The following is a 27,486-nucleotide window of genomic DNA, read 5'->3' on the forward strand; positions in this document are numbered from 1 at the left end:
TTGTATTTTCTGAAGCAAAAAAAAAAAAGAAAGAAAGAAAGAAAGAAAGAAAGAAAGAAAGAAAAGGATAAACGAGCTAGGCTGCATGAATAAACTGAATGGTGCAAGCCAGCATTAAAATGGCCTCTCCTCTTTTTATACACACCACAATTCAAATTCAAGGACAGATATGGAAATTAGTCTTGGACTTTGCATTGACTTTCAGAGGGATGGAAGTAAGTCAAGTTCTCATTCCAAAACGTAGTCATTCATTCATTTGTTTTTTTTTTTAAATGTATTAATTTATGTTTGACTGTGTCTTTATTCCCTTGACCAAATATTGTTAAAAAACGTGGGCGTTCTTCAGTTGTAAGACTGGGGGTGTGTTCATCTGTACTGTGAGAGAGAGGTGTGTTTGCTTACCTCCAGTCATTGTTAAATGCGTTTAGGTACAAAGTGTCTCCATGTGTCTGGTGCCCAGAGAGCTCCATTCATGATGAGGCTTCCCCTGCTGCCTCTGAGAGGGGGAGGACTGACAGCAGGTGGGTGTGACCAAAAAATACGAAAATGTATCGCACTGCGAGTCTGACAGCCTCAGTATGAATGGTGGGGCCGCAGCGGACAAGCCCGGGACAGCAATTAAAGAAAGTTAGTGAGTGGACAGACAGAAAGAAAGAAGGCGCGCATACGGTCTGCTGTGTGTTCAGGATGGTTTTTACTCCGCACTGAAAGAGTTTGAAAGCGAAAGAAAATGTGTCAGGTCATATTGGTGCAAATGCGCGCCTCGCAAACGTGGGCTGAATTAAAATAGAAAAAGAAAAGATGTGCAAAGTTTGCGCCTGACCGCCAGTGATGTGAGGTAAGTCTGTCAGTTCATTGTATTTTATGAATTAAATGCATAAAACTCAGATAAGTTCTCCACTTCACAGCTGCGCTCCCTTCAAAGCCCAAATGAGGAAGCAGCTCAAATGATTTTGATGAACACTTGCATTCACTTAAATTAATTCTTTTTTTGCAGCTTTGTGGCGGTATTTTCAATACTTTTTGCTCTGAGCTCAAGTCAGCAGAGATGTTAGGAGTTTCAAGGAGTTCAGTGAAGGTTGAGGGGGGCCGTGCAGCGCTCACTCATGCGTAATGGGCGGTTTGTACAGAGATAAAAGGAAGTATGTGGTGTCAGACATAGATAGTAAGCCGGTCTTCCTCTTCCTTTTGTATTTTTTTAAAAACGTTATTGAATGACTTATCCTGAAACCTTTTTTATACTTAGTCGCAGCCTGTCCGCATTTATACGTGATCCAGCCAAGCGTCACCCGACCTGCATCCTCTTTATATTATCAGTAATCTGCAGGGAAAAAAAAAAAAAAAAACAGGCGTTCCAGTGACTCGTGTGAACGTTTTTTTTTCTTCATTATAGCTCAGTCTTAGCAGTGCGTTAAGTTTAGTTGGCGAGCGTCACCTCCTGGAAAAAATGTCTTAACAGACCGCAGTGGGCGGCACTGTGTTACTTTATGAACTCAAACTGCTGAAGCAACAGAGGCGACTGGGCGGTGCTGCGTTCAAGTGCCGTCGGAAACGAGTTCATCACCTCAGAGTTAAAACTTACGACAGGAAACTAATTGTGCTTTTATGGAAAAAAAAATATCTAAACAAACTAATATATATCTGCTATAGAATGAGAAGATATAATATAATGAAACCCATAACCGAAAGAATTTGAAGGAATCTAACAGACTCTTTGAGGCATCTGAGTCAAAACTATCTCATTAAAAAGATCTTTTCTTATGATTATGTAGAATTTGTGGGCAATAGACAACATTACAGGATAACAGGAAGCTTTTTGTGGTTTCCATTTGTAATCCAAACACTATTGAACAATTACATTTTAGCGGGATTCGATCCAACATGTATAGACATGGGGGTAAGAGGGATGGAGAACCTTATCATAGATTTTAAACCAACACCGTTAGGTTAGTGTAAAGCGGTTACTTCAGAAACAGTCCTGTCCTAAACGTTGTCTTTCAGCTCTGCTCTCGCCTGACAATAAGATCAAATGCAGTGAATAAATGATGTAAACCACAATCATGAATGAATGGTATCTAATGTGTTACATCTTTTGAGTCACTTTGGGCTTCTCGCCTGCGGCCATATTGGATAAAAGTGTTTGCAAAGTATGAAAGTTAGTTTTTGACCCCTTTATAGTCGTTTGGAAGAAAAACTCGGCCTTCAGCGTATTCTAACAGTAACCGATTGCGACGACACAATCCTAAAAAAAGCTTATGAAGTGTGTAAGATGCAGTCTACTTCGAGGTTTATTTTTTCGGTTGGTCATTGTGCATTTGCGTGAAATTGCTTCACGTTACATAATTAACTACTTCAGTTCAAAAGGGGGCACTACAGTACTCAAATTGAGGCGCCGGTCGTAACACTTACCTAAATACGCATCACAGAGATGCCTCTGACTCTGCGTGAGACGTGTCTCTGCATCCGGTCTATGTTCTGTGATTTCAGTGAAAGTAACTGTTTTTCCACATTTATTAACTTTAACCCCAAAGTGGGTCGCTCAGTTCCAGTTGCCCTTGTGTTAAGTACAGAGTGAAACTCAACACAGCTGACTAGTCACCACCTAGGGTTTTGGTGGTGTAATTACAGAACAGTGCTGACACACAGGCGTAAGTGCTTTAACCGCCGTAGCCCTCTACAGTGTAGGCTCCGTGTAGAATGACTGGTTGCTGGAGTATAAACCGAATTTCATGAGTCATTTGCTGAAATCTTATTATTCTTGTTCTCTGTTGTGTGTCGCTGTGACATTGTTCTAACACGTCCTACAGCATTTGAACTCATGACCGCATTGGAGCGACTATTTTCCCTACCATTTTTCCAGTGTGATGAGAACTTTTCTCTTATTTTCACTTTCTAAGAAAAGCTGTCGTTTGGTTTCGTCTGATGCAGAACTTAAAGACGTAAAGAAGGAGCGTGAGATAATCACGCTCAACTTTCTATTAACTTTCTTTTTTTATATTTTCATGTCACCGCCTCATTTCTCCTCCGTTCAGACTCATTAAGAGTAAAGCTATAGATTAACTGCATGGAGGCGTAAGGCGTGTGTAAGTTTCGTAATGACTGACTCGGGGTTTCCCTGTCCCTGTTTCCTTCATTCATGTGGCTGGAGTCTGAGAAGTATAGACCTGTCAACCCGGATATGAGCTGAATATTGAGTGGGTTTGAAGGAGAGAGGGGAAGAGAAACCACACATATGTGAGACTTAGCAAGAGTGTGTACGTGTGTGAAAGGGAGACAATGGGAGGGAGTATGTTTGCATATTTCATTAATCCATCATTTATTTAAACAGGCCTGTCCTTTGAGATAATGTACTGTGATCCCTGTGTTTGTATACGAGTGCGTTATAATGACTCTCATGCATTTCCTCATTGCGTTGCCTGGTGACCTGTGCAGCACAAACTTCCTCTTGTCACTTGCACCATTTTGCATCCCCAGTAACTAAACTGGATGTCAGCAAGAGGAAGTAGCATAACTCACACTTGTACAGTACATTTTGCTGATGCTCACTGATACTATATCATGTCTTGGTGTCGATGACAGAGACAAGATGTTAGATTACATGTAAAATACCTATAAACCGGAAGGATGTGTTCCAGTGCAGATAAGTCACGTGTGTACTTCCTCTATGAAGCACTATGGAACATATTAAAGTCATAAACCTGAACTCTTTGACACTTTCAGCAGCCACTCTGCCTTTTGTTGAGCTTGTGAAATGCCAGTAGGGGGCGGAATTTCTCAAAACAGTGTGTTGCTCAAAATTCCATTATTTTTTGAAATCCAGTGAGTCAACAGCTGACAAAGTAAACACGCGTAAACGAAACAGTCACTGATGCTATCACATGTGTTTCATTAATTTAACAAAAAAAAAATGAAACCAAAAAGTGCTTATCACACGAACGCTGCGCCTAGACTACTGTTTTCATTTAGTTTACCTAATCACACATCTTCTCAGAAGTGTGGGAGGTTTCACATACTGCAGACATTTTGACTTCTAATGAGAAGGTAAGATATCACACTACCATTCTAGTGTCTCAGTAAGCCACGAGAGCTAGCCCGCAAACACAAAACTAAATGGGAGCTAAATGGGATTCAGTCGTGATTATGATCATTATTTACATCTGTGCTTTTCTTGCTGTGACCTGTCCAGATGAATTCCGTGCAAGATGCCTCTTATCTTCTTTCGTAAGCGAGCGGGGCTGGGCGGGGTAATGTCTGTAAAGGTTTACGTTTTTACACAACGAAGTGAAACCTTAAAATGTGAAATCCTTAATCAGTTCCCAGATGTTTGAACCCTGGCATCTACAGTTTGTAGATGCATCTACCAAATCTACCAAAAACTAAAGGTCTTCCTCCCGTTTAGTAATATTCATTCACTCATTATCTATAACCGCTTATCTTGTAATCCAGAGAGTTGCGGGGGAGGTGGAGCCAATCCTAGCTGTACCCGCGCGAGAGGTGATCTCGCTAATTTATAATTTGACGTGTTTCGTTTGTGACCAAGGTGTGTGGGAATCAGGAAGTTCAAAAACATCAAGAGTGGTGTACTTTTATATACATACAGGCCCACAAAAAAAACAAGAAAATTGTGTCCTATGTTTTCATTGGGACATCACCAAAACGTCACCCATGTGTCAAAATTTAACAATATGATTATGATCTTCTTCAGCCGAATGTGGTTCTGAATTTACATGAGCCCTTGTAAAAGATTAAATGGGGTTTGTTTAGTTTTTTCTCAGGACTCAGACCAAGTGTGAAAATGACAGATAGTTATAGTGATGGAGCCTATGAATAAAGAAGAACTTAAAAGATGACGTTAGGTCTGCATTCACAGCTCTGACCCCATTCAGGCCGTAGAAATCTGTTCAGGAGTGTTATACCAAGAGACTGTATCCGGCGCATTTATTCACCCATCAAAATTTTTAGTATTCCATCGTGTAATTCCCACAATAGCAAGCCAGCATATGTGCAAACACATGTGTGAGTGTACAGGGCTTAAATGATGGCTGCCATTTTCTGTTATTGTGGATTTGTGGATTTTTTTATTTTGGATTTCGAGCCTCGTCTGCAAAGTTCAGATTTTTTTCAGGGCGCTGAGGGCAAGTGGTTAGAAATGTGGACTTTGGGCTAGAAGGTCACGGGTTCTAATCACTTCCTTCTTCTACGTCCATGGTGATTGTGTCACCTATGCACATCAGTGTTTGGGTGTGTTAATGGATGGGTTAAATTGAGACAACATTAAGATTCACAGGATCCAGCTTCTTAAATGATAACATCATCTGCTTTAATATTTCTGTAAACCAAATATTTTTCACAAGACATTTGCAGAAACCTTCAATTGTCTTGTGAAAAATATTTGGTACAACAAGCGTAGCCACGGTCACAGTAAAGAATGAGTAGCTGTGATATTCGGTCTCTGTGTTGTGCGTCGGTAAGCATGGAAATGAAGTCAAAGCAGGGACTGATTGGTTGCATGTCGCTGCTTGTGCTGTCCTCGCACATAGACAAATTAGGGGAAACATACAAGGCGTTGCCATGGAAACCCATGCAGAAGTAGAGAAAGGTGTGAGTCAAAGTTCGTTTCAAGTTCACCTTCATCTCTCGCAGCCGGGCAAAGTAATTCAGGCTGGAGTGGGGCTCAGCTAAATGTACCATCACTTTGTGTATTGAAGAATTTTTAACGGAGTAGGAAAAAAGAACAGCAACAAGAAGCTGATTAGATCTTAATAAGCAGCAGTCTGCTGCAGCGGAAAGTGAAAGCACAGTGAAAGCCCCACCAGAGCGGGCTAATTTAAGTTAATGTTGCGTAGCCCAGACATCTTTCCTGCAGTGTCATGCTCGTGTGAGGTCTGGAGAAATTCAAACTTAGACGAGGCCGAAGAATCCAGCTCAGTTTCTTGAAAAAGTTGGAAGCGAGATTAGAAAGTGTTCACAGGATTTAAAACGATATCACACTACAGAAAACGAAAGTCGAAACAAAGCAACAGCAACTTAGAGCTGCCAAGGCATTCCTTCAAGATCTTATTTTTAGTTTTGCGTATTAACAACTTTTTTTTTTTGGCCACTTGGGGCAGCATAAAAAAGAAGCCAACACATCACCTTTAACGGTCCAAATTAGTTTGGAACAGTTTTATACGTAGTTTTGTGTTTTCTCTTTCTTTCTGGCTCCTTAAAACTCCTAAGAGAACTTTGTAGGACTGTTGTTGCCAAATGCTCCACAATATTCAACAGATACCAGCCAACGTTGTCTAATGCTGGACAGGTGGTACGTTAAAGAGCATTGTTTTGTCTTGTAAAGAGCAAAACTTATTGTAGTAACAAAAGCCTGCGAGAGTAAATACTTTGGCTGCAAAGCTCAGAGGAGTGACATCATAGGGAGTAGTCTCCCGGATGAAAGTAATAGCTGGGGCCTGGGTGTCCCTCCGAAGCCACGGTTAACCGAGGTGAGGTGGAGATGGGGAGGAGGAGGGCTGCACGCCAGACGGTCTGAAAAGGACAGAACTGCATTAACTTAATAATAAAGTAGTGAGGCAATTTTGACATTGTGGGAAAGCAGAAGCAATGAGTGAATGGCGCTGCAAAAATAGCCCACATCCCTGACTGTGGCGGGGTAGAGAGAGAACCAGCGGGAACTGATTCATCGCTGCGTATAGAGCAGGTGTTAAACATCAGGCCTGGGAGCCTGAAACGGTCCGCACGAGGGTAAAATCTGACCCGCGGGATGGATTTATATTATATAGACGAAATGAACTGCAATTTTTCAACAGAAGAAACTGCTATTCCTAATCGGTCCACTAGGGTCCGCAAAGAACTCAACAGCAGGAAGCAGCAATGTGGCAGAATTGTACTTTTTTTACTGAAGAAACTTCAGGTTGTTCATAAACTGTTATGTAAAAGGATAGTTCATTTAATGTTAACATTTTCATAATGAACATGTTCTTCTTTGCACTAAAACGGGAAAATTTTGAGTTTTCGTTATATATGTCTGTTATTATGGTGCTATGCTATTCCCGCTTGACATCAACTCGGGCCCTAAAATTAAGTGGGTTTGACACCCCTGGTATAAAGTGTATTTTTACTGGAAACTACGGTGATGTGGCTGAAAAACTACTCTGTGGGCAGCCATTACAATAAATCAAACCAAAACCAATATGTTTAAATATGCTCAAATGCTTAGTAGGCCTAGGGTTAACTGCAGAGTCATTGTTGCGTTGATACGATTGGTCGGGTTACTCAGGACCATTAGAGCGTACAAGCGAAAATTTTTTTTTTTAAAAAAAGCGTGTGTGTGAGTATATATATAAATAATCAAAATCGTGGGCTGAGTTTCTATCAATAGCTGACTGATCTTGCAGGTACTGCTCACTCAATTGCAAAAGGTGTTCAGCTGCTGCTTCCTCTATCTGCACCACTGCAGTGGCTGGGTTGCTTCACTTCCCTGAGCACACAGCGAGCAGCAGATGTCTTTAGAGGCTAGTTGTGCTCTTTAGCTTGCAGAGACACAGATGCAAACCACAGATGGCTCATTCAAATGAAAGTAGACCTTGTGTCTATTTGTGCACCGACAAAAACAAATGAGTAGGCAGCTTTTTACGTCACACACCGCACACATACTGAAATTTCACTCGAGTCATCTCACTGTTACAGTTGTAGTTCTTCAAATTCAGCCTCTTTGGCAATTCAGTATTAATTGGAGCTTGACTTTTAATGCTGCATAGATTATCCAGGGCGCGTGTGGAAAAAAAATGTTTCCCATCAAACCGTAATTATCTGAATTAAATGTGCGCAAGTTTGGACATCGATGTCATTTAGAAACCTTGCAGCTGCACAAAGATTTTCATGCTCTCACTTCAGTATGAGTTGTACCTTGTTCCTCTTTGTGTTCCTTCTCTTTACGGCCTTTAGTGTTTGAAACTGCTTGTGGAGAACAGTGGATGAACATAAATGCCATTATTATTATTTTTTTATATGTATATTTGCAGCTCTAGTATTTTTTGCAGTTTGGGGTCCCGTAATAGGAACAGTTTGAATTTTGGGGATATTTTCTTATTTCTTTTCCTTTCTTTTTTGGAATGCACATATACCAGTATAACACATGCTGAGTGTGGAGCTTAGCATAAAGACTGATAGCAGGGGGATATGGCTATCTTGGTCCAGGGGCCTCAGACTCTCAAGGGAGTTCCTATGGTTGGCTGCCGTTAGTCAGAAGCCTGAAACCACAAAACGTGTTCATTTGTGAGTTTTCAAAGTAGCCTTATTTATAACCTTTGTTGAGAATCAGACTAGCCATTTCCTTATGCCTTGTGTCATTATGCTAAGCTAAGCTAAGTCAGCTCTGTGTCAACACTTTTTTTTTTCTGCTTTAAGCGTTGGTCAAAACTGAGGGCAGCTGTAACTCCAGATGTTTTCTGGCCATTTGCATATGATTTGACACAAAGCAGCTATGTTTAAAGATGCGTATGTGATAATGTGTTGCATCTTGTGTGATCTATGGTGGTGGTGTTAACATGCTCATTGACGCAATTCTTCAGCGTTGTTTGGAGTCCGCCTTCACTATACGGAGTCCGTATAGCACAGACTGTACTGTTTGCTCTTCACTCCGGTGCCTGTTAATGCAAACACGTTCGTCATTGATAGCGCAGGGACAGTGGCACTTCCTCTTTGTCTCCATTTGACATAGAACCCGGCAGGCAAAAAAAAAATAAAAAATATATATGTATCTCCAACATTTTAGCTTTTCAGGAACTAATAAAGCGGCCTTGTTTGTGGCTTGGCAGGCGTTGTGTTGCACGTTTGCTGAGTACTGGTGAGAAACAAGATCTTTCTGAATGCAGCAAACCACAAGATTTGTTTCACATGACAAGATCTCTTGTTCAGAGAAGACTTTGCATAATAAAATTTTCAAGAATGTCTACATTCACTGATCCTTATGTAAAAGGATTGTGTGAAGGTGTTTGTGCACACGGTGAGTCAGTGAGTGGGTGCAGGGAGTGCATACCTATTGCTCCTGTGGCCGGCTGTAAACTTTTATCCTTAAAGGTAAAAGTAAAAGTACAGTCAGTCTGACATGAGAAGCTGCCTCATCACATGTTCTTCTGTGTCATGAGCAGTAAGCTTCCAGATAAGAAACTTGTGTAGCTGTCTTATTACTGGGTGTTACTGTACCTCCAGTAGGAAGGGTGGGAGGAGAATTATGGTTTCAGATTTGGCTGCACAGAGCTTCTTTAGTGCAAGACATCAGCCCAAGACTTTGTTAGTGATTGACAAGATTTAAACCCATGTTTTGTTCAGGCATTTCCAGAGGCTGTATTTGGCAGCACAGAAGAAATTGCTGGCATTCTTACTGCATGGAAGCAAAATAAAAAACAAAAATAAATAAAACATACTTGCACACAAGAATCAGCACAGAATCTAAGCAGAAACATGACTTCAAAGGGAAAATTTTGGTTTTCTTTGTGGAAGCATGCCTTGAAAATCTGCAGAGATTGGCAGTGTTGCTGACACTGATTAAATCTTGACTCGAGGCTTGGTGGAAAGAATGAACGTAAGCTGTTGTAGACTTTCGGCCCTGTACAGTAACTGGAACACCAGGAAACGTTTCATTTCTGTCCATTCAGAGAATCTGCAGTGCCTTTAGCAACAGTAGCAGAATTCATTTTTATATTGAACAGGAAACGCTCCCACGTCTAATATGAGTACTTGAACTTTGAAACAAATCTTCTTCCTGAGCTGACATAAATGCTCTCGTCAGAACTGTAGTAATTATAATATACTCACACCCATAATAAGATTCGTGTGGTCAGGTTTTACTGGGCAGTCACGCTGGTTACAGTTAAAGTTACTGGTTTTCAGTAACATGCAGCTGGGAAGATGGAGGTTGTGTGACAGTTCTGGTGTGGGCGACACTGAGGGGTTAACTGTCTCACACTGTGCGCACATCGATAGCTAACGGCTGCCACAAATGCACCGTACAATACTACTGTGGTGTTTTTAGTCAGAGCTACTGGTTTCCAGTAAAGACCTGCACCCAGTGGCTTCACAGCAGAGGAAGTGGTGGTGGTGGAGCCTGAAACTCTGTTCAGAAAAAAAAAAAAAGAAGTTTTCACATTTGAATTGCTTATCTTTTTATGCAAAATGATCTCACATGCATTTATATAGTTGTTTTTTTTTATTATTCATTGAGCTGGCAGCAGCTTCCTGTCAGTGACAGAAAAAGTAGAAAGGTCATAGTGGCAGTACACAGCAGTGAAATCTGGCTTTTCACATGCGTTTTTGCTGCACGATTCCCATGAATAATTCTAAAACGTGTCATTAAATTGTCTATAAAAGAGTTTCTCACCATGATCCGCAAATTTTTATGATTAGAAAAGTTTAAAAGTATTTATTTATGTGTGAATATAATTTCCCTTTCCGATTTTTTATGATAATTGCTGCACCATGTTTTATTTTCTGAGTCCAATTATGGCGCCAATATCACAATGCCCAATGCTTGTGCTACACGCGGACCTATATTGCCACCTAGCGGAGAAGTATAGTCATCACAATTAATAATGTCGGCTTATGCATCTGTTTAACACATACATATATAAACGACTTTGCTGCAGGTATTATTTTTTCATATAGGCCTATGAAAAAGTGGTGATTTAAGTCTTACACTTCAAATGAAAAAAAAAAAAACACCATGCAAATGAAAAGCACATATTTTAAACTCAATGCAGACTATGACAATCCTTCTAACTTCTCTGCTGCGAATAATATATTTCTCTGCGTCTCTTATCTGGTAGTAGACTGAATAAAGTTGCTTTTTTTCCCAAAATGAATGATTAAAATAATGGATTAGTTCCAGGATACCCTCCATTGACGGACATGGCTTTTGAGCCAATAGATTCAGCCTCAGATCTCAGAACTCTCTGTCTCCACCTGCTGTCCGAGTCTGAGGGCTGCTGCATTTCAACCTTAACGGCAATGCTACACTCAAGTCTTTTAATTCTACCCTTGGTTCGTATTTCTCCATATTATTTTAGATTGAATTGCTAGATTATGGTTTTGCCATAAATGGGTTTACAGCATTCAGTTATTTTTAAGTATTTTTATTTTTTTTTTGCCTGTATGCCTTTATTTTGATAGATGGTAGTTAAGAGAACCAGTGATGACTATAGGTTTAGTAAATGGGCACCCTTTGGGTACAGACTGAGATGCCGTTAAGCAAGGGGGAACAATATAGTTTTAAATTACAATTAATGCAGTTAATTAATCACTTGTATTTATGTGTGTATGCTTTGTACACAACTGCGTACATAACTATACGATGGTGTGTGTATTGTTGTCAGGGTAAGTTTATGCAGTGTATATCGTTTTTTAACCTGCCCATAAGAAGACCATCTTGGCTGTTTAAATAAAAAGAATTGTAATTGCACAAATCCTCTGGAGTGCCTCAGATGCCTCCATATATGTATACAGTACGTTAGCATATAATGCTTCAAGTTTCAGAAGATTTTTAATCCTCCTAAAATGTATTTATTTTCATATTAGACCGGGAAAAACATACATAGTTGAGGTTTTATTCTGTACATCTCGCTGTCTAAGGAGCACAGACTAATCAGACCCTTGCCCTCGTGCTGAGTCCTGTTTGTGACCAGCAGAGGGCGGTGTTTTCCACTTCATCCCCATCAGCCGGTCCTCTCAGTGCTGCACCTCATCCTCAGTTTCTGCCCTGCAGCACACCATCAGTTGATTCTTTGATCCGGTGTTGTTTCCAGTGGGGTGAACAATTGCAACCCAGCCCTCCGGGAATTGAGAGGTATCGACTGGCTGACGGGTGTCAGCTGGCAGTATTGATTGGCATACTTAAAGGCAACAATGGAGGAGAGCGGTGAGAAGCAGCCAGGTTTGGATTCACACAGTAGATCAGGCTGGGGAGGGCAGCTGCGCAATACCTCAGCTAATTCAGTGTGTGTCGCTTTTGGTGAATATTGATTAGGCTGTGGCTGAAGTTTTCTGGAACTGTTGAGACAAAGAGAAAGTTGCATGCGTTCAGATTTCTGCTGTAGGTGGCTCAAACTCAGCAGCTTCTTCCTTCATGTTGCAATTTCCATACATGTTAGTTTTAAATGAATCATGAATTTGCCTGCAGTAAAACTTATCTGACAAAGATGAGATAAAACAAAGCCAAGGGTCAAATGCTAATGACAGCATGCTAACATGCTCACGGTGATACTTTTTATACTGTATAATTAAAAACTTTCTTAGGTTTGCTAATAACTCATTAGTTTCTCAAACTGGTGAAGATGTTTACTTCATTGTGTTGTGCTTTTGCTGGGTTTTCCCGAGGAGACATGAACTGTGCATGCTTTGGTAGTTCTAGTGCGAACAGTATTTGGAAAAAAAAATCTGCCGTTCTGATCTGGTTCTAAAAGGTTTTCCAAGCCATAATAGGAATTTATCTATTTAACTGTTAAGGTAGAAGTGACATCACTGTGCTCATCACAGGGTGTTACTGGCTGTTGAAGTGGGTTCAATACACATTCACTTAGAAATGGAGGAAGACAACTTTGAAAGCCATGCTGAGTCAGATTGTGACGTATGCATGTATGCGTTCCAGACGGCCGATGCCCAGTAAGTCAGAAACTCCATGCTGGTGGTAGGCTGATCTGGAACATGTGATGCGTGGCCAGTCCTGCATCACCACTGTGGTTGCCGGTGCTGTCTCACGTCTCTCACGTCCACCCTGTTGCCTGAGTTGATCCTGAGAGGAGCATTTAGAACATTTACAGCAGCATAATGGGAAATTATAAAAGTCTTATCATTCAGAGCAAAGATAAGGAAGCAAACGTCCTCAAAAGCTAGTTAAAAGTGTGTGCTGTACATCTGTTGGATGTATCTAATGTAGCAAAGGCACCCACTAGTGACCCTGAAGTCCCAATGATTTTGCAAGTGTGAATGCAGACTGTCAGCAGCAACCTGAATAAAAGATGTGATCTGAGGGCAAACAGTCAGCTAGTACACTGAGAATTTCAAAACACCAGTCCTTTTGCTCTTTTCTTTGTTTGACATACTTGCTTTCACAAAAGAATTGTTTGCCACGCGGCTGCTACTTCCATTTGACTTCCCACGCTTACGGCAGGCAGAAGACTCAGATTTATGTATTTTGTTTTTTTTTGGTTTTCTTTTGATTTGACTGTGCTGTGATTGTGAGAAGCTGACTGGCTGAAGGGTTTTATTTTGGAGAGAAATGCGAAAATCAGACACAGAGAGTCCTGGAAACTCTGGTTTCCAGAAAATGAAACTCAGACGCCTCCTCCGCCAGTGTTTGTCTGGATGGCTGCGCTTGGTAAATGTGAACAGAAAGTTGCACAGGCTGATTGTGAGATGAAACTTTACAAATCGCACTTCTTTTTCACATAAATGACACCCATTTACTAAGTGTTTTGTGCATATGAATCAGTAAATAAGAATAGGATCACGGACAATGAAAAAGCACAAAACAAATTAATTAAAACTTCCAGTATTTGAACTGTCTTGTTTTTTTTATATATATATATATAAGTTTTGTGGATGGTCTAAATAATGACACATTTGCAGTGGTGATGAGCAGCAATCTGCTGATCATTTTCTTTCTTATTTTTTGCTCGAAAGTTTAATCAGTGGTCAAGCTGATTCCCACTATAATGTGGTTAAAACCAGCACATTTTTGTGCATGTTCAGTTTTGATAATATCTCTATTGAGCTGTTGGTGTCTGATGAAAGTGAATAATACACATATAGTGCATTTGCATGGGAAGGATGTTTTTTATTTTTTTATTCAAATAGCATCAATAACAATCCAAATGCTTTACAGAGGCTGAAAACTCCAAAACAAACACTAAGGCAAATTTTAACAGGAAGAAGCCTCAATCAGAACCCAGCTCGTACGGGGGGACCTATGGGACAGAAAGGAGGCCAGCAGAAAGGAAGTTAATACATTTTTACATGCATCCGGATAAATACTGTAAATACAATGCAAACAAAAAGAGCAGGATACATGGTGAGACATGGGAGACTGATAATTAAAAAAGAATGGCATGGATGGAGCCAACATTCACAAACTGAGACATAAAACTGTGTTGGTGACAGTAGTAGTTCTGTTACAGGTAAGTTGCCTAGCACAATGTACAAATATAAAAGGTATCTTAAGCAAGTTTGAAACCTATGCGTAACATTTAGGTATGCATGGATAGCTGGAAGCAAGGGGCAGGTTGATGGGGTCAAGGCCACAGATGAGAAACATGTGGCACTGCAGATCAGAAACATGCAGGTCCAGGCCGGAGACACTCACAGAAAGGTTGTTTGCCCTGGTTCGGCCGCGTAAAAACAACCCCTCTCTTTCATTCCTCCGACCAGCTGGAATCTTTTGATATCCAGGTCTTCATGACTTCTAAAAGTGGGTTTGTTTCTGCCTGCAGGCACGTGGCTAGCTGCCTGGTTGGCTTAACGCACAGCACTGCCGTAATCCGGCGAGAGGCTGTTGGTCCACGTTTTTAAAGCTCAACCAATATCTCACGTGTCTTAAATGAAGAATGCTCCATTTGGGGAAAAAGCTGCTCACATGACCAGTACCAAATTTAGAACACGGTTCAGACTAATGGTGAAATATTAGTGTATGTGTACTGACCGAGCCTGAGTCACTAATGGACCCCCGAAACAGACGAGACATAACCCTGGTGATCTCATTCAGGCATTAACCCCCATAGGAACACACACACATTCTGCTAAGTACATTCACCCCAAGGACCACACACAAATTTAGGAACACACACATTTTCTTTCTTTCTTTCTTTCTTTCTTTCTTTCTTTCTTTCTTTCTTTCTTTCTTTCTTTCTTTCTTTCTTTCTGTCATACACAATCACTTGGACCACACACTAATTTAGAACTATGCACACTCCCCCCTTCACCAATTCACATGATGCAGAAATTGAGGTTTCCGTGTAGACTTGCACCAAGACACACAACCCACTGTTTCCTAGGAAAATGTGCCTCTCTGGTGGGAGAGGAGGGAGACGGGGCTCCCTCCTCTCCCACCATTCACACGACCATGTGTCTTAGCTGGCTAATCAGGAGGACAATAGCATCTCAGTGCGCCACCTGGAAACCAACAGTGTTTAGACTCAAGGGGAGGTGAGTCAGATCCTCTGACTCATGATCCAGATTGTCTTGACTATCCCAGACTGGATGAAGCAGCGATGGCGGTTGAGACTGAGGGACTGGGGGAGGAAAGATAAGGGAGGTGTGACAGGGGATTAAAGGACTACTATGAGGCACTCATCTATGACCAGAAAGCCCCTTCGGAGAAGCAAACTGAAATTTTGGCACGAAAAGGCCAAGCAATGAACTGCTGTGGACTGAGTCAGTGCAAGACTTATTTTAGACTAAGAAAAAGCTCAATATCAGATCAAATTGACCAGCGTTATCGTTGCCTTAATTCGCCTTTTCTGAAGGGAAGTCAAAGCCTTGATGGCTGCCACAAGACTCCATTGACAGAAACTGTCATTATACAAAACGGAATATGGGATTTGCTGATTTGGTTCATAAAACGCTGTTAATAAGTACCTCAGAAAACCATGCTTCAGAGAAACCAACCTTCACTTTAACTAGCACAGGGGCACTCAAAATAAAATACCACTGAGATGGAATATAAACCTAAGTTAAGTTTTTGCATGTGCTGTCTTGCATTGTGACCTCTTTGATAAAGTAGCTTTCCTTCCATAGGCCCGGTCCACTTTTCATCTGATGCAGTCAGCGAATGTTCAATTCAATTCAATTTTATTTATATAGCGCCAATAACCATCCAAATTGTCTCCAGACGCTTCACAAAAACCAGCCTGCAACCTCCAGAGCAAGCCTGAGGGTGACGGTGGCAAGAAAAACTCCCTTTTAACAGGAAAAAACCTTGAGCAGAACCCAGCTCATATGGAGGAACCCATTTGCCGAGGGTCAGCCGGGTAGAAACAGAGAAGATAGAGAGAAAAGAGGAGAAACAAGATGAACAAACTTCTGGCATAGATACATACATCAAGCTGAAGGAAACACGTAGGATCTAGTAATATAGCACATAGCTGATGATCTGTGACAGTTTGTGAGTATAACAGGAATCATGGGCAGGTTGGTGAATTGTTCATCTAGGTAGGAGTGGACAACTGGAGGAGGCCATGAAAACTGGGCCAGATGTAGTTTATGGAGCTCCCTAGGTCTGATACACAGCACTTCAGACTGTGTTGTGCTGCATTTGCTTTGTAAACTCCAACATCACAATCATTCTGTCCATATAACTTCTTATGATTTAGGTCTTCAACAGGGGGTCTGCGGAGGTACTGCAGGGGGGGTCGCAAAATCTTTGGTTGATCAGACATTTTATTTATTTATTTATTTATTTTTATTTCCCCCCTACAAATATAAATTTCTATAATTACACACAAACATGAATCCAACATATTTCAATAAACAGACAAGGGGTAACTTAACAATGAATGCAAAATGATAATAATAATGTATAATTATAGGCAGCACTTATGCAACACATATAGGGTCCCTACTTAATCTCTCCATCAGTCTGGCCTGAAAAACGTGGAAGACCCCTATCTTATGACTCATTTGAGTAACAGTGATTTACAGTAGCAAGCACAGTCTATACGCCTCTTCTTTAGACCCATAAATGGTCTAATGATGAAAATCTACACTGACAAAGAAACAAGCAAATAGCAGACTGGTGTTTCTCGCTAGATTACCGTACGCTATTAATTCTGTGCATGTGCATCATGGATGAATGTACTGTGACTGTGGGAGAGATGCAGTAAATGGGTGTGTGGGTGCTGGTCTATTCCTACTTGTAAAAAAAAAAAAGAGTCCTTCTGCCCAACAGTGTTTCCATGGTAAAATATCACCAGACAAAGTGTTCCACTTGCGTCAACAGCAGCAACCATTAATGGCAAATTCATAGTTTAGAGGAGGACAGAGGGGGAGTGTTGTTTTCAGGAGATGGAAATATTCTGGCAGAGAAACGACATGGTGGAAATATTGGTGAAACAAAATGCCTTTTCCGAGTATGTATGCATGCAAAATAACTTCAACGTGATGGTTAAAAGTTGTGTTAAGCTAGTCTGCTTCACTGATATTTGTCACGGAGGTTACAGTAATGTTCTCGCTCTGAGCAGAGGGTTAAAGACGGCAAAAAGTCAAAGTTCAGTTTCGTTGAATCAAGGTGTTCTGAGCTTTAGGGTTGGCGGTGATTCCAGTTAAAACAATTCAGTGCTTACCGTCTAAAAATGACAGAACGTCTATCGCCGCACCCACTCACACCAGTAATACTTTTCAAATGGTAACGATAGTGTTAGACTGGAAAGCTTCATTGGCATAGCCGTTTGAATCTCACCTTCCTGGTGCTTTGATAGTGTTGTCTCATTACTGAACACAGAGGCCACAGGCTATCCCATGGATGTGTTAAGTTTCTGTGAACCAACATTAAAACCACCTCCCTAATATTGTGTGTCGCCGTCGTATCGCAGACCGATCTGACCCATTGGGGTATTACCAAGGGGCTGGTGGGTTGTTAAGGTTCTGTCGCTCAGTTACATTGGGATGCAGTAATGTCAAAGCAGGTGGTATACTGGTTTGTAGTACTGAATGGTCTCAAGCATTTAGTGAAGTAATTATGAGGCAAGAACAAAAGCTACAAGCTAAACTTTCTCACCGAGTAACTAAGTGTTTATGGTTGTTCATGCAGACGTTTGTAGTTGTCAGTTAGTTTGGCAATATATAGAGAAGGTAGAAAATGTGAAAATATGTTTATTTCGTGGAGGCCATAAGTACCAGTGTCAATTCTACTTGTACAGACCAATCTTGATAAAGTATGGCATACTTTATGCAAATTAATAAACTGATACTGAAAACAAATCCTGTCAGCAGCTTTTGTAAAAAAAAAAAAAAATTAATCAAATGATGTGCACAGCAGCATAAAACGGCTGCTAATGCCACCAGTCCCATGAGGATCAACTGCTGGCTGTGAATTTTAGGCACATTCAGCACAGTTTTTACCTTCAAACGCAGCAAACTGATTGCATGTTAACTGTGCAGCAAGATTTAAATGAGTGGCTGGGTACTGGGTTACACATCTCAGATGACCTGAAGTTATAAAGATGCTATATTGCTATTTCCCAGAATCATCTTTCACAAGATATAATCTGGAGTTCTGGTTTTGTGCGCTGCAATCGCATCGAACAGGCAGATAAAGAGTCTAGAACATTTACAAGTAATAAGAGTATAATGCACACGGGAGCCAGAGTCACTGCGGATGCGGACAGATTACTAACAAGTAAAAGCAATGACTTTGTAGGAAAAGTTAATTATATGGTATTTTATATTTTGAAAGACTCAAGTATTTCTCTTCTGAGTTTAGCAGCTGTTTGCAAGCCTATTCAGTGGTGGCCTCATTTAAGAATTAGTTTAATAATCATTTAAAGGGGCAAAATACAATTCTGTTGTTTCTTATAGAACCTGAAGGACTAACTTTCAGTATGTTTATAAACTTGATGGTATGTCAGTGTATATCAGTGTACAGTACTGCAGTATTTTGGGCTGTACATACAGTGTCCCATACCAACGAATGAGCAAGTCTCGGTTTGATTCCCACACGGACACTAAAGATAGACTGCTGGCCTATTCATTCTGATATTGTGACTCATCTATAAACTCAATCTCCCACAATCCTCCCACAATGAGCACTTTGCTGAGCCAGCATTTCTCAGACTTACTTTCTCTCTGTGCAGTCCACGCAGCCGCACGTTGTTGAAACACACGGGCTGCAACGGATCTAAACATAGATTCCTGCACGTTGCCTGAATCAGTTTAAAACCAGAGGATCCTACGGTTGAATCTCACAATGAATGTCTGTTCATCTGCACGATGGAATCAGTTCCACTGAGACCTCCTTAACATATATTTTTAAATAATTTAATTGTTGTTTATTTGTCGCTAAGCAATATCACTTGTCACAGTGTGTGACACTGTGAATAAGCGTTTCTTGATAAAGCAGATAAGGTTTCAGTTTCTGATGAGTGTTGCTTTCTTTGTATATTTATCTATGCTGCTCATACCGACTACCCAGTCATATTTTTAATCACTTCTTACCAATACTAACATGTCAAATGCCTCATTGATGTTTTTCTCCGGAGAAATTAACCATGCTTATTTTATTATCTCATACATAACTATATATTATACATGTAGATACTTACTGGGTCCACATCTTTCACAGTGGCTCCTGGGTTGGACAATTAATTATTGTTGTCACTAGCTAAATGAACCTCATACTATATGTAGCTTAGATATTTTTAGTTTGAGTTCTTGCAGTAGCTCTGTTAATTTGTCTACTTTGCTTCTTGTATATTAATGTAATGTCAGAATAATCAGAAACCTGAGCCCAACACGAGTCCACGACTTGCAGAAGTGTTGACACCATTCAGTCTATGCAGAAAGATGGCGGACATAATAAACCCTAAACATACTTCACAAATTGAGTGAGTTTTGTCACTTTCTCTCACAAGCCTCCAACATAACACTTTTGACAAACAGAGATGTATTCGTGATGCATGTCTTAAAAATGAATCCAATGTCACAGCTTCCATAATTTCTTTACTCTGGGCTTTGTTGTCAACATGTGGTTTCAATGTGGCTTTAAGCAAAAAAAAAAAAATACACAACAGTACGCTAAACGACTTCCTTACTCAAGTAAATAGAGCGTCTGGGGAGCTGAAGACAGCTTCATTCAAACCTTAGGCCTCTTGAGTGATAGTACAAGTTGAATGGTCTACTGCCAAACATTGGCATATCCTGTAGTCTGCTATGCAGCATTAACAGGGTAGAACTGTCATATCTTGTTCATCAACAGTTCACAGTTCATGAAGTTAACCAGGCCTGAATGTTCACAGTAAGTTTCTCATTTCCGTTACTGCCAGTATGGCTACACATAATTTACAAGATACATCAGGCCCAAGTCCGTACTTGGGTATATCAAACTTGCGTGTGTGTGTGCGTATGTGTGTGTGTCTGTGTATTGTAAAGAGTATGGGAACTGCAGAGGAGGATGTGTCTTTATGACGTTGGCTCAGAGTTCCCATGATTTCCTCCGGATAGGAGACTGAGCTGACAGGGTGGGAATTCATTTGTATTACACTAAATCCAGAGGCTGACTTACACTGTGAGCACAAACTGGAACCGAGCGCATGGGAGTGATTAAGTCACATGTAACTGTTCAGGTGCTTTGAAAATCAAAGAGAGAAACTCCACTCCAAGGATGATGCAGTAATTTTGTTCTGACTTTATTTGTCCCACTACTGTTATGCCGGTACATATATTATTGGGCAATGTCACATGTTCCCGAATATTACCGAAAGTGTTGGTCAGGTGCGAGTGCAGATGTTTCAAGACACATAAAAAGACAAAAAATGACATAACATGAAACCATTTCCAAGTAAGTGATTTACAATAAATTCCCCCCCACCCCACCCCACCCCCCACACACACACTAACACAGTGAGGCTTGTGTGTGTGTGTGTGTGTGTGTGTGTGTGTGTGTGTGCTTTTAGAAGGTGATAATGTATAAGATGGAGCAAATTCTCGGCAAATACCTGCTGCTCATCATCCCAAATACCAGTGCCCTGAAGCCTTGTAATCACAAAAAGAAAAAGTTTGCCAAAACCAAAAGTGAAACCTATACCATATCAGGCCACCTGCACTAAATGCTGCTCAGAAGATAATGTGGCATTTGTCAGGAAATGATTTGAGTACATTTAAAAATGAAATGAAATATAGTATTTTTGCATTTTCTTAATGTATGTGTTAAAAAAGTAAAATACAATGTCGTAATTAGTGAGGTTTACACAGAAAATGCTAACTCTTGGGAGTAACAGGGACACAAATAGATTCTTAATGAGTCCTCCAACTCAGGAACATAATGCAGCATTATCTACACAGCATACCATTAGCTAACATCAGCTGCAGGTCATAATAGAGTGAGTAATGCTGAGTCTACTGAAGTCAGCCAGGACGTGTTTTTTTGTTTATGAAGTCAGCGTTTCTCTCAAAGTTACATAGACTCACAAATCAATATTTTTTTCCCCAAATGTTGAACTATCCTTTAAACAAGCTACTTAATCTGATTACTGTATCAGCAGTATCAATCTGAGCAAGACAGGAAACCAGGCCTTGTGGGGGAAGAAAAGTCCAAATAGCTACCCTTTGACTTGTTTGTCAATGAGAATAATGAACTCTCTTCAACTTATGACGGCCATGGCTTAGAAGCAGCGACTATGCTAGCTTGTAGTACTGAAACCCAACCTACACTTTGTCACATTGTAACTGCACCCAGCTGCCACAATGCAACTGACAGAATATTAAGAATCCTCCGGTCCCTTGTCAATACCTCAGTGGGTTGCTATGAGCAATGTGATGGTGACATACGATAGTAGACAGTTGGTAATAGAGATGTAGCTGAATTTGTCTATGGTGAAATGGCTCCGGTGTAGGTTTATCCGGTTGTATTGTTTTTTCTTAATTGGTTGAAACACATCCCATAAGGAAAAGCCCCATTAGGACAGATTGGGCAGATATTGTTAGCCTGGACTCTGGGGACAGCAAACATGTGTGTGTGTGACCACCCAGAACCAAGAACCGCCACTGGATGTGTATCAGCCAGTCCCTCGATGCATAAAAATAAATAATCCGTGCCTCTGGAAATCCTGGGAAAAGGGAAATGTGTTTATTTCTGTATTTGGTAGCAGATTTCTCATGACACACACTCTGGGGTCAGTTCATGAGTCGCCCTCTCAGGCTTAAACACACATTCTTGTACTCCTGTCATTGAGGGGACTCACTGACACACTGCATATCATATACTTACTTAAACCACCAGAACTAAATGCCAAAGCCCAACCTGAGCTATAAAACCCAAGTGTGAACCCTCAAGCAGCCATTTGAAACTCTGTCCCAGAGTTAGGGCCAACTACATGGCACCCACTGTCTAAAAATGTCCCCACATCTAAGGCCTGTGTTTTAGATCAGTCCCCACAAAGGTAGAAAAAGTACACACATATCTGATTTGAGGGAAAAGAGTTTTGAAGGAAATGTTTGAAGGAACAAAGATTGCAGCCTAAATATGTGATTCACGTGTGTGTGTACAGTTAGTGTGTGTGTGTGTGTGTGTGCGTGTGTGTGTGCGTGTGTGTGTGTGTGTCAGAAGTTGGCCAGTCATTAGAAGCGTTTGAAGGGGAAGTGGTGGTTAAGATGACTCAGCCAAGCCATGCACTTCATTTTTCTCTCTCCAGTCTCTCTCTCTGCACTCTCCTCCCTCTGTCATTTGCTCTTCTTTCTACATTCTATTCATTCTTCTTGTCTATGCTGAATCTTTATTCTCTGTTTCACTGCCATTCTGTTTCACTGCCCCCCCCATCCTTCCCTCTTTTCTCTTCATTCATTTTGACCTTTGAGGAGGTACCTCTGAGTGTGTGTCTGTGTACGCCTGTGTGAGCTGGATACTCAGCAATGTGAGTGGGAAGATCCTTCCTTCAGAGTGATTAAAACATTCCTTCTCTTCTTTTTTTTCTCTCTCCTCTGTCTTTTTCTGTCTCTGCTCTTTTTAGTTTTCACTGAAGACTTTCCTATGAAGAGGAGGATGAAGAGAGACAAACTGGTAAGTGAAAGCAATCTGAACATCAGATTTTTTTAATCTCTCATTGGTACTTATGAAGCTGGGAGCGCTTGCAGTTGTAGGACAGTTTGGACTCCGAACTTCTTTTCTGCTTTAAGAGTTTTCACAGTAAGAAACTAAACAATTGAAATAAAAAGGATCGCGGGGTGTGCGTTTGTAAGGCTGGAGGAAATGTAAGGCGATAGAGCAGGAAGGAATCTACAGCTAGTCTGAATATACTACAGATGTTTCTGAACTTTGTAGATTTGGACCAGAGCTTATTTTATTCCATTTGCATCTTTAAAAAGCAGTTGATATGAATTGTCACCTTCACAGGGAGTATTCTTCCTAGAGCAATAAATAGATCAGCCTGCAAAACACAGGTTTGCCTTTTACAGCGCGTTTTGGGTTAAAAATAGGAAATGCTTTGTCAGATCTGGAGATGGATAATCACAGAGACCGTGAATAGTTGTGAGGACAACAGTTTTGTTGGCAGCTGGACAGTTTGTGTTAAATATTGGCTATATTCGTCACTTGGCACGCGCCCCGCTCATCCAAACTTAGTCGTGTAATCATAGTGTGACGCACTGACCGCACCTCTGAAGGGCTAAAGTGAAAGTGCCGGTGTTACATGTCCTACTGATATTACAACAGCTGTGTTCACATGGAACGAGGTGATCAACAAGTACTAAATTGGGAGTACTTTAATCACCTTGATCAGTTTGTGTACAGGAATGAGTGTCTTAGTGACGTTAGCGGGAGTTTCACAGTCTGAACTGACGCACTTTATAGGATAAGTTGTGTATATACGTCTGTATGTATATGAAACGATGATGTGTAACACAGCATGTGTGCTTCACATTTTGAATCAACAGAGTTCTCAGATACTCTGAGTGTAGGAGATGACTGCAGATTTTTTGTGCAGATTACATGCTCCCGTGAAGTAGTGTAGCAGGGCGTGAAGTAGTGTATTAGTGCTGCAGTGAATTTTTGTAAATGAACAGTTGGAAAATGAGCGTTATGTGTTGGTTTCTATAGCAAAAGACATTTGTCCACTCAACAACTCTTGCTGGAAACAATGTCGTCACCAGAACTCAATCTGTTTTATCTCGCCAATTTCAAAATCTGACTACTTCATCCATATGTGCCATTAAAACAATGTTTTGTACACTGTGGCAGCCATATTGGAATTCAGCTTTCACGAGTGTGCATTAGCTGCAAAGATCTACTTGCATATCTTAATGTATGATTTTGCAGAACAGACATGAGCAATATCTATTTAAGAATAGGCTAGTGGTATTTTTAACCAGTCCATGTTTGACTTCCTGTCAAACACCTCCCATATGTTAAGTTCAGCTAGCTAGCCTCGAATGAAAAGCTGATGGGTGTACTTAGTGACTGGAGTGTGTTTGAAGTAATGCTTTGAAATTTTAAAGTAAAACAGTAGTTTAGGACAAAATGAACATGGCCTACAATCCTGAACAAGTCCACTCAAGCCAAGACAAGTCTCACTACTTGGTAGCCATCTTGCTAGCCATTTTAATGGTAATGCTCCTTGGCAGTTATTTCAAGTTAAATGAATAAATGAATGTAAATTGAATGCTGTTTGTGCCTCATCCAGTCCAGAGTGACATGACCAATGTCTTATTCAAGAAAGCAGAATGAATAAAAGTCTTGACATTATACATTTGAAACCGTTGTGAATTTCAACTGTTTGATTTGATCATTGCAACAACACAATTGCCTTGATATGTTAACCAGTTTGGCATTTGCCTGAGCGGTGCTATGAAATGTTCGCATAGATTTTTCTCCGAGTGGTTAGTCAGTCCCTTACACAGTAACATCACTGGCAGATTTCTTGCAGAAACTAGCTTTATTGCTTGGTAAGAGATGGATCTCGCAGCAATTGCTAATTTAGCTTACTAAATACCTAACTACTACGGCTGTAGATGTTCATGAGCACGTTTTTTTGGCTGCGTAATGTTGACCTCAATACAGATGCAGACAACTGTGCAGTCAGTTGATGTGCATGACGTTCTGCACAGTCAGGGTGTGAATTATTCGACAACAGTATCTTCATAGTATCTTGCACATTTTAGGTAATTTCTGCAGCGTGATGAGGAATCAAACCCATTACACCAGCTCGTATAAAAAAAACTGTGGTTATAGCCAGGGTGCTCAATGTATAGACCATAATTTCCGCTCAAACACAGAAAACACCAACTTCTGTACCAGAACTGCATATACAGTACCATCAGTAGACCTAAAAGCAGCCAGATGTTTTGAAATCATACAGCATAGAAGCCTCTTGACAAACACTGACTTCAATGTTGGACTACTACAATTACTTCGCCTTCAGCACACAAGGATTTTTCAGACCATCCCAATCTTCCCGCACATTTTAATCAATGAGCTTTTGTACACAGTTGCATAACAGACATGCCATGTCACCAAACTTGTTGGTTTGAATTCTGAAACCGAGATAAACAAACTACATGATACGTTACATTACGTAAGTGGACAGCTGGAAAAGAAATGACAATGCAAGCTGTACAGAATTATATACATCACAAAACAGCAGTTGAGAACTTATGAGGATGCTGCCAGAAAGCCTAGACATTATTGAAGTTGTCATCAGAGTTGGCAAATGCGAGTGACCACTATCAAATGATATGAAGGTCAAAAAAACTCATGAAAGTAAGTGTGTGAGCGTGCGTTAAATCGTCCTTAAACATTAAAGACATTAATTTGAATGTCTTTCAAAATTGTCAATATGATACGTTAGCAAAATCGTTTCTCCATTGACAGTGGAATGACTTATTTCGACCTTCACAAATGTCACTCTTAGTTTGCGTCATCATACTGCGGCCTACAGAGTTGGTCAGAAGAACACACACATAGAAATAGACGTTTCGCTCTCTTTCTCACTCAATGCTTTCATTCTACACACTTTTTGTAATGTTTCATAAATGGTATCAGTTTCCATAAATTGTCAGAAGAAGGTTGGCTCACTTACACATACACACACACACACAACACAATGCACTGACACCCACCTATGCCAGCCCAGTTCCGTCAAGGCTCCCCCCGTTTACGGTAAATGTGTGTTTTTGTCATCTGTGGGCCTGGATGGAGTGATGCAGTTAGTTTTGGTATCATATCGGTGGCCATGCATCTCCACCACCGAGAGAGACTGAGAGCAGTGCAGCGTGGGTAGGCGTAGGAGGGCTGTGACAGAGATGACTAAGCTCTCTGTTGCCGGGTAGAGAAGCAGCAAACACTCTCCAACCCCCATACATTTAAAAAATACTCTGATGTCATTGATGGTTCAGCTTTTGGAAAACACTCATCTAAAATGTGCAGAAACCACGTGGTTTAATGATGGATTAATAAATATCAAAACCAGGAATGGATTGTTGTGCTTTAATCAACTTAGGAAAATTAGCATTGTTGTGCTTAGTTGATGGAACCAGCCTCTTGTGGAGCTAACGTCTGCTACACATTAGCATCTCCTAGCAATCAACCCAGTGCAGGTACTTTTGTTAGTTGACAAACAGGAATCTAGTGCTATTTGTTAAGAGCCCCATGATGATGTGGTTAGATAATGTAACCCTGAACCAATAGTGACAAGTTTACATACATTATGCAACAACAACTGAGCATATAATCAAATGATAGACTGTGTTTATGAATAGTTTTTAAAGTTATCCTGTCGTATAAGGTATGATTTCAGACCATTCAAGGCCCTAAAATTATGTTCTTTCAGATGTGTCACAATAAATGCCTGGTAAAGTACATTTAAACACTAGAAGGCTTCAACTTGGAACAGATACAGGCTTTCTACTGTCTTTATAACATACACAGTATGGCCTAGAGGAACAAAAAGCTTTGAATTCATTGTGCTGCTCATAAGAAATGGCATGAAAGTCAAATGTCTTCTCGCATATTTGAAGGCTTTGACCAATTTGTTATATTGGTTCTTTTGACGCAAACTTCCTTCTACAATCCAATTATTCTGTCCCAGAAAGTATCATCATATGCAATAGCTGCACATATATAGGCAAGTCATTTGTGTTCAACCCAAATATCACTCAGCATTATCAAACAGATATGCAGTTTGTTTCTTGACTCAACAGAAATCAAAATATAACATTTCCTTAAATCAAAGAGATTTTTGTGCGAGTGCAGACCCCACGTCTGGTTTCTAGTTGTGCTTTGTGCAGCATGTCTTCACGCGTATTTACAGTAGCTAAAAAGGATTCAAACGGATCAGATGAATCATTATCATATGTCTTTCTTCTATATTTGGTAATAAAGCCACAGACTCAAATTCAGCATCACTAGTAGAAATATGAAAGGTTAAAGTTCTTTCAGTTGGATGAGGCTATTATTGCCTGAGATGGATACAACCACATTAGAGAGACAGTCAGTGACGTTGTTTGAGATTACACCTGTTTATTTGAAGCCTTGTGTTTGTCAGATAAGAGCAGCTACAGAAGTGAGAATGTGCTATGTGTCATCCAGAGAATTAACAAAAACAAGAGAGCAGAAAATGACTTCTCACCACATCTCCCTCGAGGTATACAGTGGTCGGACCCGGTCTTTCAATCTCAGAGCAGACCGTGTTTTACACTTTAATGATAATACTCCAATGCAAACATTGTACAGACACAAAACAGTACATACTGTATATTAAATCTTAGTCACAAGGAAATGAGAAGCTATTAATTTAGAGT

At 40.5% G+C, this 27,486-nt stretch overlaps 1 long non-coding RNA gene across 1 annotated transcript in view; it reads left to right on the plus strand.

Annotated features, from left to right (window-relative positions):
* The first annotated feature begins 546 nt into the window (after positions 1–546).
* Positions 547–27,486, plus strand: part of LOC125019194 — an 84,911-nt gene continuing 57,971 nt past the window's right edge. The window contains exons 1-2 of the long non-coding RNA XR_007114042.1: positions 547–838; positions 22,704–22,753. This is a non-coding gene — a long non-coding RNA (uncharacterized LOC125019194). The remainder of the gene's footprint in view (positions 839–22,703; positions 22,754–27,486) is intronic.

This window comes from Mugil cephalus, chromosome 13 (genome assembly GCF_022458985.1).
Source record: "Mugil cephalus isolate CIBA_MC_2020 chromosome 13, CIBA_Mcephalus_1.1, whole genome shotgun sequence".
Taxonomy (NCBI): domain Eukaryota; kingdom Metazoa; phylum Chordata; class Actinopteri; order Mugiliformes; family Mugilidae; genus Mugil; species Mugil cephalus.